The following is a 19,616-nucleotide window of genomic DNA, read 5'->3' as shown; positions in this document are numbered from 1 at the left end:
ATAAATAATATATATGATGATGTACCAATTTTCGGTTAAAATTTGAAATTTGATCGGATAATTTCATTACCTTTTGATTTTAGTTTTTTATTTTGTTTATATATATGTGAAAGTTTCCATAAATGTTGTATATAATGATTCATGATGTACGAATTTCCGATTCAAGATTTGAAATTCGATCAGATGTATCACTGTCTTTTTAATTTCAATTATTTTTTGTGGCCATATATATATGAAAATTTACTAAATGCTATATATGATGAATTTCGCATACATATGGTAATTTTTTCAAAATTTGATTTGAAGCATGTTTTCAGGAGAATTTTACTAATTTGATTTGAAGCAAGTTTTCACATGAATTTAGCTCCATATAAAATTTTTTATGAAGAAAATTCGAAATACTAAATGAAACAAATTGAGATATAATACATTTGTAAATTATTATATACAGTATTTAAAGAGATTTTAAAATATATTTATAGACTCAAAGAATTGATTGTATATTTTTGTATAATGTGATGAAGCAAATTTTAAATTGAAAATTGATTTATTATTATATTTATAGTATTAATTATTATCTAATTTTGTAAGTATAAATTTTTTGGCAAATCAAATTATTGTAAAGTAAGTAAATTTGAATCAATTCTATTTGTGCACTATATTATTTATTTATATATATATATATCATATATGAGAATGTGAACTATTTCTAAAGAAGTAAAATTTAAAGTGAATTGTATTTCGGTGCATTCAACATAAAAATAGAAGTAATTAAAATTTGATTACCATTTTTAGCTTCAAGTTTTTGGCAGGATTTTACTGTAAATGGCAAAAACTCCACTTTTACATATATATATGTATAGAGTTTTTTTATGTTGCCCAACTCATATGCCCAACTCCATGCCCACCATGTACAATATGTGAGTTGACCAACACAATTGATTAGTTGACTTATCACATATTGTACATGGTGGGCATGAAGTTGGGCATATAAAGTTGGGCATCATAAAAGAACTCTATATATATATATATATATATATATATATATATATATATATATATGGTGATCAACAATCGTGAGCACCTGCTAACATGTCACTCACCTATTGATGCTCAACTCATCCCCGACCACTAAAATTCGGTACCGTGTTTTAGTGATGCGAAAAGTAAAAAAACAACTAAAACCCGGGAGACGAGGTGGGCATGAATAGTTGGGCAGCTTAAAACTTATACATATATATATATATATATATATATATATATATATATATAATTTTGATCTAGGGTACAGAAAATCTGTGAGTGACCACTAAAACCCGATAGTGAATTTTAGTGTTGCAAAAAAACAATAAAAAAAAACTACTAAAATATAGTACCGAGTTTTAGTAGTCGCACACAAATTTTAGGGTACAGGGGATCATTTTTATATATATACATTTTACTCATATAAGGTAAATAGTCCACCAATTATTTGTATTATTAAAACACGTCACCTTACAAAATATCGAAACGACATCCATAAACATTAAAATAAATTGTGCTTTTGAACTTGTATTCTATGGTTTATAAGTCAGAAATTAATTTATGAAATCTGACATGAGTATCAAAATTGGGATAAAATTTGGCAATAAATGACAAGAAATCCCATCTAGTCTATCCATCTCTCAATCAATCAATCAAAGGTGTGACCCTACATGTTTCTCGTGTCACCTCAAAATTCATCAATATTTAAATAATAAGTAATGGGTCTGTAAACTTGTTCGTTAATTAATTAAATAATAATAAATAATTGATAAATAAATAAATAAGCAGTTTATGTGGTAAAAACAAATAAATTATAGGCTCGTGAGACGTATAACCATTAAAATCTCGAGCAATACAAGGGGATTATCCATTGCCCTAGCGACTTCAATTTCTTACAATGAATATTGTGAGGTAATTCAACGTTTTTTATATGATGTTGTCTTAATACAACTATATGATGTTGTCTTCGAGCTAGATCAAAGCTAATAGCAAATTCTAGAGTGAGAAACAATATATTCAGCACTCCTATATACAGTTGATGCAGTAAAAAATAATATTACATGTATTTAATCTACATGATGCCCATAAAAATATATGGGTCTGATCCGACCCGAACCCAATAAATTATGGTCTTGAAAAGGTGCTCTGAAGCCCATTAAAACCTATGTTATGAAGAGCCCAGGCTGTCTTAAGCCCAACTAGAAAAGGAGGTTATGGTTTTAAAGTTTAGTCTCAATCATAAGTCCATTCGGCCGAGCCCTAGCTGGTTGGGACGAATGCCCGACCTGGGCCTAATGCGCTATCCATGGATGAGATGCGAGTTCAAACAAATATGAGTAGTGCTTATGGTATAAGCCCGACCAAGGCCCAATATCTAGAAGCTTCGATCATATCTAAGGATCTTAAACAGATAAGTCCATTCTACTTGATGTAGGTTTCTACCTTAATTAGAATCCTACCCTAACACAAATTCTACCTTAACAAGGTAACTTACCACTCCATCCCCTATAAATATAGGTATGGTGCATGGTTTTATTCATTCACTTTTCTATTCACTTTTTTCTCACACATTCACGCACACATATTCTCTTATTCTTCTCTTTTGTCACGCTCTTTCACTTCGAGCACTGACTTAGGCATCGGAGGGGTCACACCGAAAACACTTTCGGCGCCCCCTAACGGAGTTTCTATCTGTGCAAAACATCGACGTGCTCGACTCGACCCCATTTTGAAAAGATTTGGGGATCCGCTCTACCAGGCCGAACCCGAGGTAAAAAATCAACATCATCACTATAAATTAATTTGGATCATTAATTTATCATTCAATCTATTAAAAATTTTTGTGATGAACCTCGATGAATTAAGGTTCAAGAAGGTTACAGGAACGAACTACAAAGAATTAGTCAAAAACTTTCAAGACCCACAATGCATGTAATGGGAGGGTGAAGTTGGACACTCGGGGAACCAAACGGAGAAAGAAGAGATGACCAATTCAAAATAATTAAGAGTTAGTGAGGTTGTTAATGCTGTAAGTAGTGGGCTAATAGAGTTGAACAGTTGAAGAACTGACTCAGCAACCAGCAGAAAGAGTGAGAGGAAGACCAAGTCAAAACAACTAAGAGTTAGTGGGGTTGTTTGTGCTGCAAGTAGTAGGCTAATGTAATTTAACAGTTGAGAAACTGACTCGGGAACCAACAACTAAGCAGAAAGAATGAGAGGAAGACCAAGTCAAACCTGTTAAGAGTTAGTGAGGTTGTTAATGGGGTGGTTAATGCTGCAAGTAGTGGGATAATGGAGTTGAGCAGTTGAAGAACTGACTCGAAAACCAGCATATAAAAAGGATCCATCCAGAAATCAAGAAATCAACAATCACTCAATCCAACAAAAAGCTCTCAAATCACAGCATACTCACTTGAAGATTTTCGAAGCTTCATCATATTTTCTTTTTCCAAAATATTTTGATTAGTTCCTCGACATTTTCAGTTTTATATTTTTATGTTTTTATGGAAATTTTTTGTCCATATTCAATTTTTTAGTGGCAAAGTTACTTTTTTGATTGCCATCATGAAATTTTATTCAATCCATTTCTTGTGTTCTTTGTTGCCTAACTGATGAAACTGAGACCGACGGTGGAACCGGGACTCATAATCATTTGTTTTAGAAGTTAAATATTTATTTTTTCACTTTTTCTCATATTTTGGCACAACATGTGCCTGGCAAGCTCACAAAACCCACTCGTCAATTTTTGTGTGCAAACAACCTGAAATGAGAGGATCAGATTGATTATCTAATCTGGATGGTCAAACATCAATCCAGCAATTCCTCGTTAGCAAGTTTGTTGGTCGTTACCTACTTCATAAACAACTTATTGGAATAGTTCTTGTGAAACCCCGGATTTTTTTATTTAAAATAATACAAAATAATAAAATCTTGATTTTCTTGATTTCTTGATAATCTTGATTTTCTTGAAGATGATTGTACCGTAATATCAATAAGATTGAATTTTTTAAGTTTGCATATCCGGATAAAATATATTCAAGGTAAGGATATTGGACATATTAATTTATTTGCAATCAAGAATGAGTGAAATTTTGAAGGTAGAATTTTATTCAAACTTTGAAACTTAGGTATCCTAGTTGATCTTGATAACTTTTGGATGCCTATAAATAGACCCTCAAGCCATCAAAAAATCACACCACAAATTCTCTCAAATTTCGAGTCAAGTTCGAAAAAGCAGCAATATGTCCAAGGCCTATTTCCGATGCTATAGAGATCCGAATCCAATCTTCACCATTAATATTATAGAATAAGTGGATATTTTCTATCCAAATTTCAGCCCGATCCAACGGCCATAATTCCACGAAACACCTTTTCAAGAATTATGCACATATTATACTAAAAAAAATAGCTTCTATTCGTCGTATAAAAGTGGATTCAAACAACCCCAAACCTGATCTCCGCCGTTTACAATTTATTTCACTGAACGTCTTGAACAAATTTCACTTAGATCAGATGGTTCCATATGTCACAAACCTTTCTAAAAGTTGACTGATTTATATACATATGAAAATCCGAAAACTTCATCACTCTTTCTTTTGTGTATTCCTTTGGAGGCCTGTTTGGGATCAAAATAGGGCGAGACACACCTTTTTTTGAGATTTTTATATATGGCCTAGATTCATTAGGCTTTGTCATCCTCACAATATAAAACCTAACGAGAAGAACGATTTTGATCCCCTGCGAATTGAAGCTACCAACAAGTTGTGATCAAGTGCATTCGGAACTCGGTAAGTGGGCTTTCGTTTTAAAATAATATTTACGCTTTAAAATTTTATCATTCATAATATGTTCAAATCTTGTTAAGTACTTTTCTACTCTTGAATCGACATGAATTCTGTTTATTACAAATATTTTTATGGTATTTTTATGATTTGAATTTGGAGTGTAAATGAAATTTTCGAACCGTGATAAGTTAAGATCCTGATGTGGTGGGTTATAATAAATGATCTATGACTTAAACCCTTCAAGGGATTACATATATTAGACTGATCAATTAGCCACAAATAATAATTTTGGGGTATAATAATTCTCCATGCTGGGTATACCGATCAAACCATGGTGCTTGGGATGTTGTGCGGTTTAAAAGATTTGAGTTGCACTATTACCATCAGCTATAGCTTTTGGTAAAGCGGCAAGCACTCGGTTCTACAATTGGTATCAAAACCAAGGTCATCGGTTCGATTCTCATTGATTGCAAGGAGTGAAATTATTGGGAGGAGATTGTTCGGGTAAAATAAGTGTCCTTACTAGGTAGAGAGATCAAACAAATATGTATGTGTAATTTTATGAAGTAGCGGAGATACCTGTATTCGAACTGCAACCCCAGGAAGTTCCCGGGCTATCAATGGACCTGGGACTGGTATGAGGAGCCTCAAGGAGGAGGGCAGGATAACCCTGGCAGACAGGAATCCCAGAGATGAATCCTCGAGAACCCAGGATCGGGAAGAAATAGTTGGGATAAGGGGCTGAGATCGGGGAGGTTTGGTAGTTCGGGAGTAATCTACCCTAGAAAGGAGACTGGGTCAAGGAACCGTGGGTTATTCTCACCGATAATTCATGGACGTTACCTCCCATGATCACCTGCTTGAGCATGATGAAAAAACGTGGTCCACGACTTGGCTTCATGACCACTGAATCTGAGGCCTTATAAGTACCTCAAGCAAAGGTAAAATAGGGAGTTCACTTCATCTCTAAAAATATACTCTCTACATTAATTTTTTCCTTCAGAACGGTTGGAGCTTCTATCCATTTTTGAAAAATATCCCACCTAGACTATCTGATTTTACCGGGTGACATCATTGGCGCCGTCTATGGGAAACCAGATCTATAGACATAGATATGGTTCTCACGCAAATAAAAAATCAAAACGCACCCCAGAGGGCGAGATCCCTGGAGCCGAAGGACACAATGCGTGCCAGATTAATAGCGAAGGATCACTCTAACTATGGCAGAGTATGCACAGCTGGTGTTCTGCCCATACAAAATGCATTGGAAAGGAAGAGTATACGAGACAATAGTTTTTATCTTGAAGAAGAGGAAGATCGGGGCCGGTCCCAGCCTATGGAAAGGCCCCGAGGATGAGAGTTGGAACAGGAGGAGAGCTCCCATACAGTCTCCAAGGCCCTGACCATGGCAGAGGAACTGGGGAACTCCAAAATAAAATGTGAGAGTTGGAGGGGAAGGGAGGATCCTCATCATCCCAGCAAGTGAAAGCTCGAGGTTGCCTATTCTTGGCTGAGGTGGTGAATGAGCCCCTACCTGTTAATTATAAATCCGATAAGGTTCAGGAATATGACGGGAGCACTGACCCCGAGGAGCATCTGGCCTGATTCAAGAACATTGATATGTTGTACTGTTAAGAAGACAGGATCAAGTGCAAAGCTTTCTTGGCCACCCTGGTTGACTCATCACAGAGGTGGTTCGAAATATTGAAGCCTCAAATTATCCTGTCTTTTAGAGAATTCCGAGAAGTTTTTTTGCAGCACTTCAGTAGCAGCAAGAGGTACAAGAAGTTTTCTTTCAGTTTATTTGGAGTAAGGAAGATAGGGGATGAGTCCTTACGGGCATACATAAAAAAAATTAACTGGGCTGCCTTGGAAGTCCCTATTTGTGCTCCAGAAACCAAAACCACAGCCTTTACATAAGGGCTCCGAGAAGGAGTGGGGGGTCATTTCGGTCTTTGGTAAAGAAGATCCCTTATTGTAAGGATTTATTGTCCCGGGAAGAAAATATATCAATATGGATAAAGCCTAGAAGAAAAGGGAGATAGCTTAGAGAGAAGGAGGATGAGATCAGAGAATTAAGACGGGAAACTCGGGGATCAAGGAATGATCACCTGGGACGCTTCACCCAATACACACCCCTAAAAAGTGCCCGAGATCGGATGGTGAATATCTAAGAGGAGGAGTATGTCCTTCAAGGAGCACCTCGAGAGGAGGAGCCCAGAAGAAAGAGCCACGAAAATACTGCGCATATCTTCAGGAATGTACCCATGACACAAGTGTTGAATAATTTTATGCTCGCAAGCGCACAATTGTCAAGTTTTAATATATGATAAGTAGAGTATCGTTCTCATGAGGATTGAAAATTTATATTCACACTAAATACTGTAATTAAAATAATCTCAATTTTGTTTAGAAAATCAAAGTTTTAAATTCAATAAAATAAATTAAATTAAATGAGCCAGAATTTCAAGAACGACTTTGGGCACATGGTCTGAGATGGGTTCTAGATACAAGATTTCACTCAATTTTCATTCATGTAAATCATATCAATTGATAATATCATCTATTCCAATTTATAGGCCAAGAACCCTTAACTGTTATTTATTGTCTCTCCCGAGTTTTGAGTAAATTTTATGATTCTAATGTCAATTTCGATATCCTTATCAGAAATCAAACAATAAAATAATTTAATCAAGTTCTATGGTTCTCTTTAAATGACCTCAAAGGAACTTGTAGTCCACCCGAACTCTACAAAAATCCTATGTTGTGTTTTCCTCTGATCCTATTCAAATCTCCTCTCCCAAGTGCCAGATTTCAAATAAATATAACAATTCAATTAGTGATCAAGTAATTGAAAGACAATCAAAACAGGAATACACAAATAAATTTTTAAGAATAAATAATACTCACTCCGTCCCATATATATTACCATTTTTCACACAGATTAAGAAAAATTTATTGGAAAAGTAAATTTTTTATAGACTTCTTATTTTATCCCTATTTAATGTATTAAAAAATGATTTCACAATTTTCAAGGTGTAGTTAATAAGGGTATATTAGTAAAGAAGTGTAAAAAAATATTACTAAATATGGTATATGAATATATATTTGGGACAAACAAAAAAGGAAACATGGACAATATAATTGAGATGGAGGGAGTAGTAGACAAAATAATAGTCAAAACATGAAACTCAAATCAAGATCCGTCAATCTCTAGAAACAACAAATAAGTTTATAATGAAATAATTAAACACATAGACATATTCAAAAATCTCATAATAAATCAAGTCAGATAATAAAAATCACAGAGTAAAGTTGATTCTTCGTTCCCAGATGAATGTCCTCTGTCTTGTGATTCGATTATCCCTTGTCGTTCGCTCTCACGTCTCAAATCCGTGTCCCAGGCCTCCTTGAATGCGTAGTTGTGTGTGGTTGTGTTATTTGGGTGCCGCTTATTCTTCTCTAGATTCTCTCAAATTTGTACGGCTCTTGTGCAGCTTCTTCCCTCTCTATTGTATCCTTGAAGTTTTTTGTATATGTCCTCGAAGCCCGCCAAATAAAGGTCGACAAATCATGTATTTTAAAAACTAAAAAATCGCACACTTCTCGCACACAGAAGCGCGGGGGCGCTGCTCTTTCGTTTTAATTTTTTTTCTTTCGAACAGACTAAGCACCTAGGCGCTTCAGAATTGCGCCTAGGTGCTACTGCAACCTTCCTTTTGCGCAAAATTCTTTAAAAATGCATAGCCGGAGTTCTAGCCGTTGGATCGAGCTGAAATTTGGACAGCAGCTTTAAAACATCCTAAATTCAATTTCAACTGTGGAGATCGGATTTGGATGTCTCTAGCAGCTCCAGTAATTTTTTAAACTTACAGCTCCGTAATTCATTCTTCCGCCTCTTCTCGGTACTTTTCCTCCAATCCTTTCATCTCACAAAAATAACAAAAAATACGCATAAAATTCACTCGATACATAAAAAAAGTCAAATAAAATCATATGCAAATTAAGTGCATACAATGCACTTATCAACAAGTGAGTGTAAAAAACTTAAACCGGATCAGAAGAGACAGAGCCCTACGGATTTCAAACCACCAGGGAAGAAACACTGAGGACCCCCGTGGGTACAGGGGAATCGTGCACCCGGGCTTCCTAAGACAGCCCCAATCGACCAGGCTGGTAGAGGGGATTGAGAGCCGACTCCTAGAAGGGAGATCAGGCGGCAAGAGGATGTCCCAACTCGGGGTTTCATTAACATGAGGCTGGATCGACTGACAAAGACTCCAACCGAGCGAGAAAGGATTGGAGTAGGAAGGAAAGTATGGTTTGGAATTGGGCACTTGGATGGACAGCCTGGTGATCAGTTTTGGTCCCCAAGACATGGAGGATGCGTGTTCCCCTCACAATGATGCTCTGGTTATACAGGTCATGGTTGCTAACTATGATTTGTGGAGGGTGTTCGTAGATTCTGAGAGCTCTGTCTATTTAATCTTACAAGGGGCCTTTGACCAGAAGGATTTGAAGGGTTATAGCTTGAGCCCTATCAAGACAACACTCTATGGTTTTGCGGGCCATACCATACATCCCCGGAGATAGAAGTTACCGAATTTGATTCCGGGATCAGGTAATTTTAGAAGAACAATAATGACGTTATTTACAGTGGCGAATGCCCCCTCTTCTTACAACGTCATCATGGGCAGGCCAACATGAATGCTCTCATTGATGTGGCCTCGGCCTACCACCAAAAGATCAAATTAGCTGTGGGATACAGGGTGGGAGAGGTTAGGGGAGATAAGCTGTAGTGACCCAACCCGGTTCACTTCTTAATCAAAGCTTAAGGATGAATTTACTTAATCCAATTAAAACTACAGATACAACAGAAATATTTTAAAAAAAAAATCTTAAAATCGATTGGCAGAACAACCGATTTCTCAAATAATAATACAACCCAATCAAAAACTAAATTCCAAAACCTCAATACAGAAAACCTGGAATGATACAATCCTCCCTGCAGATCAACGACCGCTACCACCCGGTCCGTCCAACCTAAGTCCTGCCTCGTGAAATAGGGTGTCCAGAACAAAACCATGGACACAAGCTTAAAACGTCAAGTACGAAAGTATGAGTATACAGGTGCTATGAATGCAAATGCAAGTGAAGGTATAGGAAACCTATCCTCAATAGAACTCTGCTCAGTCAAAGGCACCATGGTATGTAGCAAACTGGGCCGTCGCATTAGGAGGTACTCCCATACCATAAACCGTGGATATATCCGGGTCCAAAACTATGGTTCCCATACACAAAATATAACGGGGCTGAGCAACCCCTCTGATGGTAGTATCAATGAAATACAAGCTCAACGTGTCAATGCATGTAGCATAATATCAGTGACATAATAAATGCACATATAATTAATGCCACATAAAACATGCAGACATAGAACATGCTTACTCAACCAGGATTTCTTAGATAGTACGTCCGTACCTCTATCCAGACAAATCAAGCACCCTAGCAACCTAGCAGTCCAGGTACTCAAAGACCAATCCTATAAGCAATAATCATCATATCACTTATAACTCTCTAAAAGCCTTAACGAAGCTATTACATACTCTCTAATCTCTATAGTGATCCAAAATTATACTTGCGTCCGTCGTCAGCCCGCTGATGGTGACTGCCTCAAAACTCAGGCAATGCTCCGTTACTACCCCCGCAGTGCTCCGCCAGTCTCGGCCCTCCAGTAAGGCGCCTAGGAACCCCTAAAACTAACTAGAAGAAGCTAGGAACGAGAGAGAAGAGGAAATGGGCGAATAGAAATGAACCTCGGCACCCCTATATATAGACAACGATCGGAACCTCTGATCGCACGATCGGAGCTTCCGATCCGTGCTTCCAATCTCTATCTGCCAACTACGTGTCTTGCTTCTATAGGCTGCCTGCCGACAGTAGATCGAAGCTTTTGATCCCACTTCGGAGCTTCCGATCTCCTTGACGTCACTGCTTACGTAATATTCCGGACAACTGGCAATTTGGGACATTCGGAGATTTCGATCCCACTTCTGCGCTTCCGAACTCCCCAGAGCTTCCAAACCCAAAACTATGACTCCGATCACTTCGGAGCTTCTGAACTCTGTTCGGAGCTTCCGATCCTCCCGAAGCTCAAAGCTCTATCTGTAGTGACCCTGCATGGAATCACCTACTAACTGGAAAGTAAGGCATGCATTAATCTTATTTAAAACATGAAACTAAACAGAGTAAAACTTGCGGAAACATAACCCATAATTTACATAGCAAAGCTTAGTAGTTACAAGCTTATTTTAGTAATGATACAACCATATCGAATAAACTTTAAGTAAGTAAAAACTGTCTGAAATATTATACAGCTATATCGAATCATGCTGTATAATAAAAACCCCTGAAAGCTCTGGATCTCATAGTACTACCTCAAACCACCCACTTCGTCCATCCCGCGACCTGCCCCGTGGAATGGGGTGTCCAAGATAACAACTAGGACATAAGCGCTAACGCCCAGTACATAAACATGAGTAAACATATGTATATGATGCATGAAACATGATGACTGGTAAAGGGTCATCTGAAAAGTCATGCTCAGTACCAGCGCCAAATGGGTGTTGTATCCTCACGGATCAACCTCTGGGTACAACCACACCCATCTAGTACACTAGAGTAGTCAGACATACATGTCCCCGCTGTCGTGGTGCTCTCAATGACAGACTAACATGTATAGAGCTGAGCGGCTCTATAATCAGGTATAACAAGGTATAGGCTCAACGTGTATATGCACATGACATATGGATATGGAAAGCGGCAAATCATACATCATGCCATATAATAAATCCAAGAAAATGAAACATATAAACATGTATACTCGCTGGCAATCTCAGTCAGTGTGTACGCACCTCTAGGCTAGTTTGAGTCTAATAGGATCCTAGGTTCCAAGCCTATATTCAAAAGTTCACTGTATCACTACACAAGTTCTATAAGTCTTAACTAAGCTAGTAAATACTCTCAAATCTTAAACAGATTCTTGGACCATACCTTCGTCTGTCGATAGCCCTTTGAGGACGCTAGTTCTGAATGACTATAACGACGCCAAGGTTATTTCAGAACCTTATTATGTACCGATAGGTCCCTCAACTGCTGCTTAATATAGACTGAACACTCGGAATGTTTTCTTATCGAATTTAACATCTGAATGCCCCTATTTATAGGAAAATTTCACGACGGAGACCGGAAGCTCCGTTCGGGATCGGAAGCTCCGATCTCTGCATGCGCAACACTTGTCAAAATCTGAAGCTTAGTCATAGGTGCATGTCATTGGAATCTCCGATCATCGATCAGAAACTTCGATTGCCCTCGGAAGTTCCGATCTCCATCGGAAACTTCGAACTTCCTTCGGACATTCTGATCCTGTATACACCTTTAAAATCTTGATTAAGTATGTAATTACTTAAGTCAGGGTACGGGTTATTACATTCTTCCCTCCTGTAGATATTTCGTCCGCAAAATACATCTAAAGTAAAAATAAGAAATTAATACTTCAAACCATGTTTTATTACAACAACTGTAATTACATCATTACATGGAAATCAAAAGTACTAAATAAACAACTCAGGATATTCCATTCTCATACGGCTCTTGGTCACCCAAGTTGATTCTTCAACACCTCGTCGCTACCACTGTACCATCACAAGTGGTATAGTCTTGTTTCGCAGCACTTTCTCCTTCCTGTCTAGGATACAGAGTAGTCATTCGACATACGTCAGATCTGACTCTAGCTAAACATCAGTAGGCTGAATGATGTGTGACTCATCAGCTATGTACTATCGAAGTAATGATATATGAAAAACATCATGAATACTGGAAAGATAAGGCGGTAAAGCCAAACGATATGCAACATCTCAGATCTTTTCAAGTATTTGGAAAGACCCAATGAAACGGGGTGACAACTTGCATTTCAATCCAAATCTCAGCACCTTCCTGAAAGGTGACACTTGCAAAAAGACGTACTCACCATGCTCAAACTACAAAGGTCTACGGTGAATATTCGCATAGCTGGCTTGTCTATCTTGAGAAGCCTTTATCCTTCTCTTGATCAAATCTACCTTATCAAAAATCTGCTGCACCAACTCGGGACCTTCAACTTGTCGCTCTCCTACTTCATCCCAAAATAATTTAGTATGACATCGGCGATCATACAGTGCCTCAAAAGGTGCCATATCAATACTACGATGATAATTGTTGTTGTAGGAAAATTCAATCAAAGGTAACTGATCATTCCAAGATAAACCAAGATCCATAACAGAAGAACGAAGCATATCCTCCAACGTATGAATCGTCCGCTCTGACTGCCCATCAATCTCTGGATGATATGCTGTACTTAAACTTAGAGTGGTAACCAACGCCTGCTGAAAACTACCACAGAAATGTGAGGTAAACCGCGGATCTCTATCACTGACGATACTCACCGGAATCCCATGCAATCGTACTATCTTCTGAATGTATAAGCGTGTCATGCGATCATAAGAATATTCTCGGTTATAAGGAATAAAGTGCGCTGATTTCGTCAAACGATCATTAACGACCCAGATAGCATCACACTGTCGTGGTGTCATAGGCAAATGGGTAACAAAATCCATAGTCACATGTTCCCATTTCCATTGAGGAATTTCAAGATTCTGCAACAGTCCACCTGGTCGTCGGTGTTCAGCCTTGACCTGTTGACAAACCAAACATCGAGAAACAAATTGATACACACTTTACTTCATCCCCTTCCACCAAAATCTAATTCGCAAATCCTTATACATTTTCATACTACCAGGATGAATAGATAAACGACTTCTGTGAGCTTGAGAAAGAATATCATTCCTGAGCTCCGCAACATCAGGTACAAAAACTCGATTAGATAAGCACAATAAACCATCTGCCTGGTAATGAAATCCAGATGTGTTATCTCCATTGCCTAGACGTTCCAAACGCTGAGTATTAACATCAGATATATGAGCATCTCTAATATGAGAATACAATGCTGGCTCAGATAGAACAGTATACAAGCGAATTCCATCTCTTCCTTTCTTGTGCTTGAGTGTGAAACTCATAGAACAACACTCCTGAATCATATGTGATAATTCACTAGTCTGAAGTGCAAAAAGTATAACTTGCCGACTTAGAGCATCAACAGTCAGATTTGTAGAACCTGGATGATATTTGATTTCACAATCATAATCCTTCAATAGATCCATCCAGCGTCTCTGTCGCATATTCAATTTCGCCTAAGTTAATAAATATTTCAGACTCTTGTGATCCGTGAATATATCAAATTTCTTGCCATAAAGATAATGTCTCCAGATCTTGAGCGCAAATAAATTGGCAGCTAACTCGAGATCATGCACTGGATAATTATTCTCATGCTTCTTCAACTGTCAAGAAGCATAGGCAATAACATGTCCATGCTCTGTCAGAACACATCCTATTCCCTGACCAGAGGCATTAGTATAGACAATATACTCTCCTGATTCAGAAGGTAAAGCTAGCACAGGTGCAGTAGTAAGACGTCTACGCAGCTCGTGAAATGATTCCTCACAATACGAGGACCATATGAAGGCAACATATTTCCATGTAATCTAAGTCAAAGACCTGGCCAACTGTGCAAAATTATCGATGAACCGACGGTAATAACCAACTAGACCCAAAAAACTTCGAATCTCAGCAACCGTCATCGGACGAGACCAGTTCAGCACTGCCTCTATCTTACTAGGATCAATAGATATTCCTTCACTAGAAATCACATGACCGAGAAATACTACCCGATCAAGCCAAAATTCACACTTGCTCAATTTCGCATATAGTTGCTTATCTCGTAACGTCTGCAAAACAATCCTCAGATGTTGTGCATGCTCATCCTTGTCATGAGAATAGACAAGAATATCATCAATGAAGACGATGAGGAATCTATCCAGATATTCTCGAAATACTTGATTCATCAGATTCAGAAAGACTTCCGATGCATTCGTCAAACCAAATGGCATCACCAAAAATTCATAATGCCCGTATCTGGTCCTGAAAGCAGTCGTAGAAATATCTGAGTCTCGTACCAGCATATGGTGGTATCCAGATCTCAGATCTATCTTAGAGTAGATAGAAGTACCCTGAAATTGATCAAACAGATCATCAATCCACGGCAAAGGATACTTATTCTTGATGGTGACACGATTCAGCTGCATGTAATCAATACATAATCGCATCGATCCATCCTTCTTCTTGACGAACAAAACAGGTGCTCCCCACGGAGAAACACTCGGATAAATATATCCCTTATCAAGCAGATCCTGCAACTGCTGTTTCAATTCCCTCATCTCTGACGGTTCCAGACGATAAGGTGCTCGGGACATAGGTGTTGTTCCTTATACTAGATCAATACCAAATTTAACTTCTCAAACCGGAGAAAAATCAGGAATCTCATCAGGGAATACATAAGAAAACTCGCTGACAACCGGTAACTGATCAATACCCGGACTACTCGTGGACATATCAACTGCATAAATGAGGTATCCCTCCCCACCTGACTCTAAGACATGACATGCCTTCAGAGCCGAAACGAGTGGCATCGGAGGTTGCGTACCCTTACCATAAAAGTACCAGCTTTCATCCTCAACAGGATGAAACTGTACCAAACGCTGATAACAATCCATAGTAGCGTGATACAATATCAGTATATCTATTCCCAAAATACAGTCAATTTTTGCCATCGCTAAGATCATCAGATTAGCAGACAACAAATGACCCTCAAAATCTAGAAGGCAACCCATCACTAGACGCTTAGTTACTATTTTCTTCTCTAACGGAGTAGATACAACTAAATCCAGGTCTAATGATATATAAGGTAATCTATGTCTTTTAACAAAGCAACTAGAAATAAAAAAATGTGATGCTCCAGTATCAATTAAAACAAGTGCAGGAATACCACATAACAGAAAGGTACCTGCCAACATGCAATCGCTTCCCTCAGTAGCCTGCTCCTAAGACAGATCAAATACCTTCCCTTGCGTGTGTGGACGGAAACTAAAAGAACTAGGTGGCGCTAACTGCTGTCGTGAATGAGTAGAAGCCTGAGATTCTATCTGTGATCCCGATCCACTCGCAGCTCCCGTATGCTGAGGACAATCTCTCCACAGATGTCCCTGCTCTCCACAGATAAAACAAGAACCAGAAGCCTTCCGACAAGAAGCTGCAGAATGCTTCCCACCACAGTGACTGCAAAACTCATCTTTCTTCTTCTTATTTCCAAACCGAAACATACCTCGTGAACCACGAGATCCAGAAGAAGTAGTAGTAGAAGAGAACATAGGTCTAGATTGCACAACAGATTGAGCCCTAGGCTCAAGAGATCCACTAGGCTGCCCTGACATCATCAAAAGGGCCCGCATATTGCTGTTCTCCACTTGACGACATCGATTAACCAGAGTCTCGTAATATGTCGGATCATCACAGACAACAACCTGTGAATAGATATCCTGATTCAAGCCTTGCAGAAAGATATCATACTTGGACACATCACTCTCATTGATATGGGGACTGTAAGGTAGCATATCAATAAATTGCTGCTGATATTCATCAATAGTCATAGATATCTGTCTCAGCGTAAGAAACTCCATCGATCGTGCCTGACGGATAGCTGGAGGAAAATATAATTTCTGAAACTGCTGACGGAAATCCTCCAAAGTCACCCATCCTCTCTCAGTACGCGCCTGAGCAGCCTTCGCGTTCCACCATAATCGTGCACGTCCATCTAGAACAAACTCTAGAACCTCCATCTTCTGCTCATCGGTACACTCGAAATCACGAAAATCACTTTCGATCCTGGCCATCCAGTTTCTCGCTTCCTCAGGATTCTTGCCTCCCAACAAGGGTTTCGGTGCTACCTGCATAATCTTATTGATAGAATAGCAATGTCTACCCTCATGAGGACGATATCGATCCTCCTGATGATGGCGATGGTGATGATGCTGATGACCACCTCCCTGGACAACATTACCATGACTCTCGTTACCTCCATCAGCCAGTATCTGAAAAAGATTTGCACATTAAAATCCCAAATGCGCAATAATTACTTAAGACTAGACTAAATCCCAAGTACTAATCCCAAAATCTAAGCATGCTCTGATACCAAAAATTTAGTGACCCTGCATGGAATCACCTACTAACTGGGAATTAAGGCATGCATTAATCTTATTTAAAACATGAAACTAAACAGAGTAAAACTTGCGAAAACATAACCCATAATTTACATAGAAAATCTTAGTAGTTACAAGCTTATTTCAGTAGTGATACAACCATATCGACTAAACTTTAAATAAGTAAAAACTATCAGAAATATTATACATCTGCTGTATAATAAAATCCCCTGAAAGCTCTAGCTCTCCTAGTCCTACCTCGAACCACCCGCTCCATCCATCCTGAGACCTGCCCTGTGGAATGGGGTGTCCAAGATAACAACTAGGACATGAGCGCTAACGCCCAGTACATAAACATGAGTAAACATATGTATATGATGCATGCAACATGATGACTGGTAAAGGGTCATTTGAAAATTCATGCTCAGTACCGGCGCCAAATGAGTGTTATATCCTCGCGGATCAACCTCTGGGTATAACCACACCCATCTAGTACACTAGAGTAGTCAGATATGCATGTCCCCGCCGTCGCGGTACTCTCAATGGCAGACTAACATGTATAGAGCTGAGCGGCTTTATAATCAGGTATAACAAGGTATAGGATCAATGTATATATGTACATGACATATGAATATGGAAAACGGCAAATCATACATCATGCCATATAATAAAGCCAAGAAAATGCAACATATAAACATGTATACTCGCTGGCAATCTCAGTCAATGTGTACGCACCTCTAGGCTAGTTTGAGTCTAATAGGATCCTAGGTTCCAAGCCTATATTCAAAAGTTCACTGTATCACTACACAAGTTCTATAAGCCTTAACTAAGCTAGTAAATACTCTCAAATCTTAAACAGATTCCCGGACCATAACTTCGTCCGTCGATAGCCCTTTGAGGACGCTAGTTCTGAATGACTATAACCACGCCAAGGTTATTCCAGAACCTTATTATGTACCGATATGGCCCTCAACTGCTGCTTACTATAGATTGAACACTCGGAATGTTTTCTTATCGAATTTAACATCTGAATGCCCCTATTTATAGGCAAATTTCACTACGGAGATCGGAAGCTCCGTTCGAGATCGGAAGCTCTGATCTCTGCATGTGCGACACTTGTCAAAATCTGAAGCTTAGTCATAGGTGCACGTTATCGGAAGCTCCGATCATCAATCGGAAACTCCGATTGCCATTGAAAGTTCCGATCCTGCATCGGACGTTCCGATCTCCATCGGAAACTTCAAACTTCTTTTGGATTTTCCGATCCTGTATTCACCTTTTAAGCCTTGATTAAGTATGTAATTACTTAAGTTGGGGTACGGGTTACTACACTAACGGACCATTTTTTACCGTTCTGGATCCATTCCTCAACTACTTAAACCCATTTGAGGATCCTTTAATCAGGTTTTATCCAACTAAACATAATTAAACACTTGATTAACTTAATTTGGAGACGGATTACTACATTCTCTCCCACTTAAGAGATTTCGTCCTCCAAATCAGGAATAGGATAACACAACAAAATAATAGAAACAACTTGTATCACAATACTGTAGTTTTTACAATACAACTAAACTGCTGAAATATAATACAATCAAAACAATTTTGGATGCTCAGAATTCATACGGCTCTCCAACTCCCAAATTTCTTCCTCAGTGCCTCGACGCTGCCACTGAACCATGACTAGAGGAATGCGCTTACTCCGAAGCACCTTGTATTTCCTGTCAATAATTCTGAGCGGTTTCTCCACGTATGAAAAATCAGGCTCGAGCTGAATCTCCGCTGGTTGCAGAATGTGCGACTCATATGAAATGTACTGACGAAGTAGCGACACGTGGAACACGTTATGAATGTTGGAATGATACGGCGGTAATGCCAGACGATAAGCCACATCTCTAACCTTTTCCAAGAACTCGAACGTACCAATAAACCTGGCCACTAACTTACCCTTCAAACCAAATATCATCACCTTTCGGAAAGGCAATACACGCAAGAAAACATACTCTCCTATTTCAAAATGCAGCGGTCTGCGTTGGTATTGGCGTAACTGGCCTGCCTATCCTGCGCTGTCTTGATTATCTTCTTGATCAACTCTACCTTGTCCACAATCTGTTGGATCAACTCTGGTCCTTAGACCTGTCGTTCTCATAACTCATCCCAAAACAAAGGTGTACGACAACAACGACCATAAAAAGCCTCGAATGGTTCCATTCCAATGCTACGATGATAACTATTGTTGTAGGCGAACACTATCAAAGACAAATGATCTTGCCAGGATAATCCAAAGTCCATTAATGAATTTCTCAACATATTTTCCAATGTCCGAATAGTCCTCTCAGACTGACCGTCTGTCTCTGGGTGATAAGTAGTAATCAAACTCAGAGTAGAACTCAAAGCTCACTGAAAGATATCCCAAAACCGTGAGGTAAATCTCGGATCTATATCACTAACTATGCTCAAAGGAACTCCATGTAATCGCACTATCTCCTGAATGTATAACCTCGCCATGCGTTCAAAAGTAGACTCGTGGTTATACGGAAGAAAATTAGCAGACTTGGACAATCTGTCCACCATGACCCAAATAAAATCACACTGTATATACATCATTGGAAAGTGGGTG

This window comes from Henckelia pumila, chromosome 2, assembly GCF_033568475.1.
Source record: "Henckelia pumila isolate YLH828 chromosome 2, ASM3356847v2, whole genome shotgun sequence".
NCBI lineage: Eukaryota > Viridiplantae > Streptophyta > Magnoliopsida > Lamiales > Gesneriaceae > Henckelia > Henckelia pumila.
The sequence above is the reverse complement of the archived record's forward strand: the minus strand, read 5'-3'. Positions refer to the sequence as shown.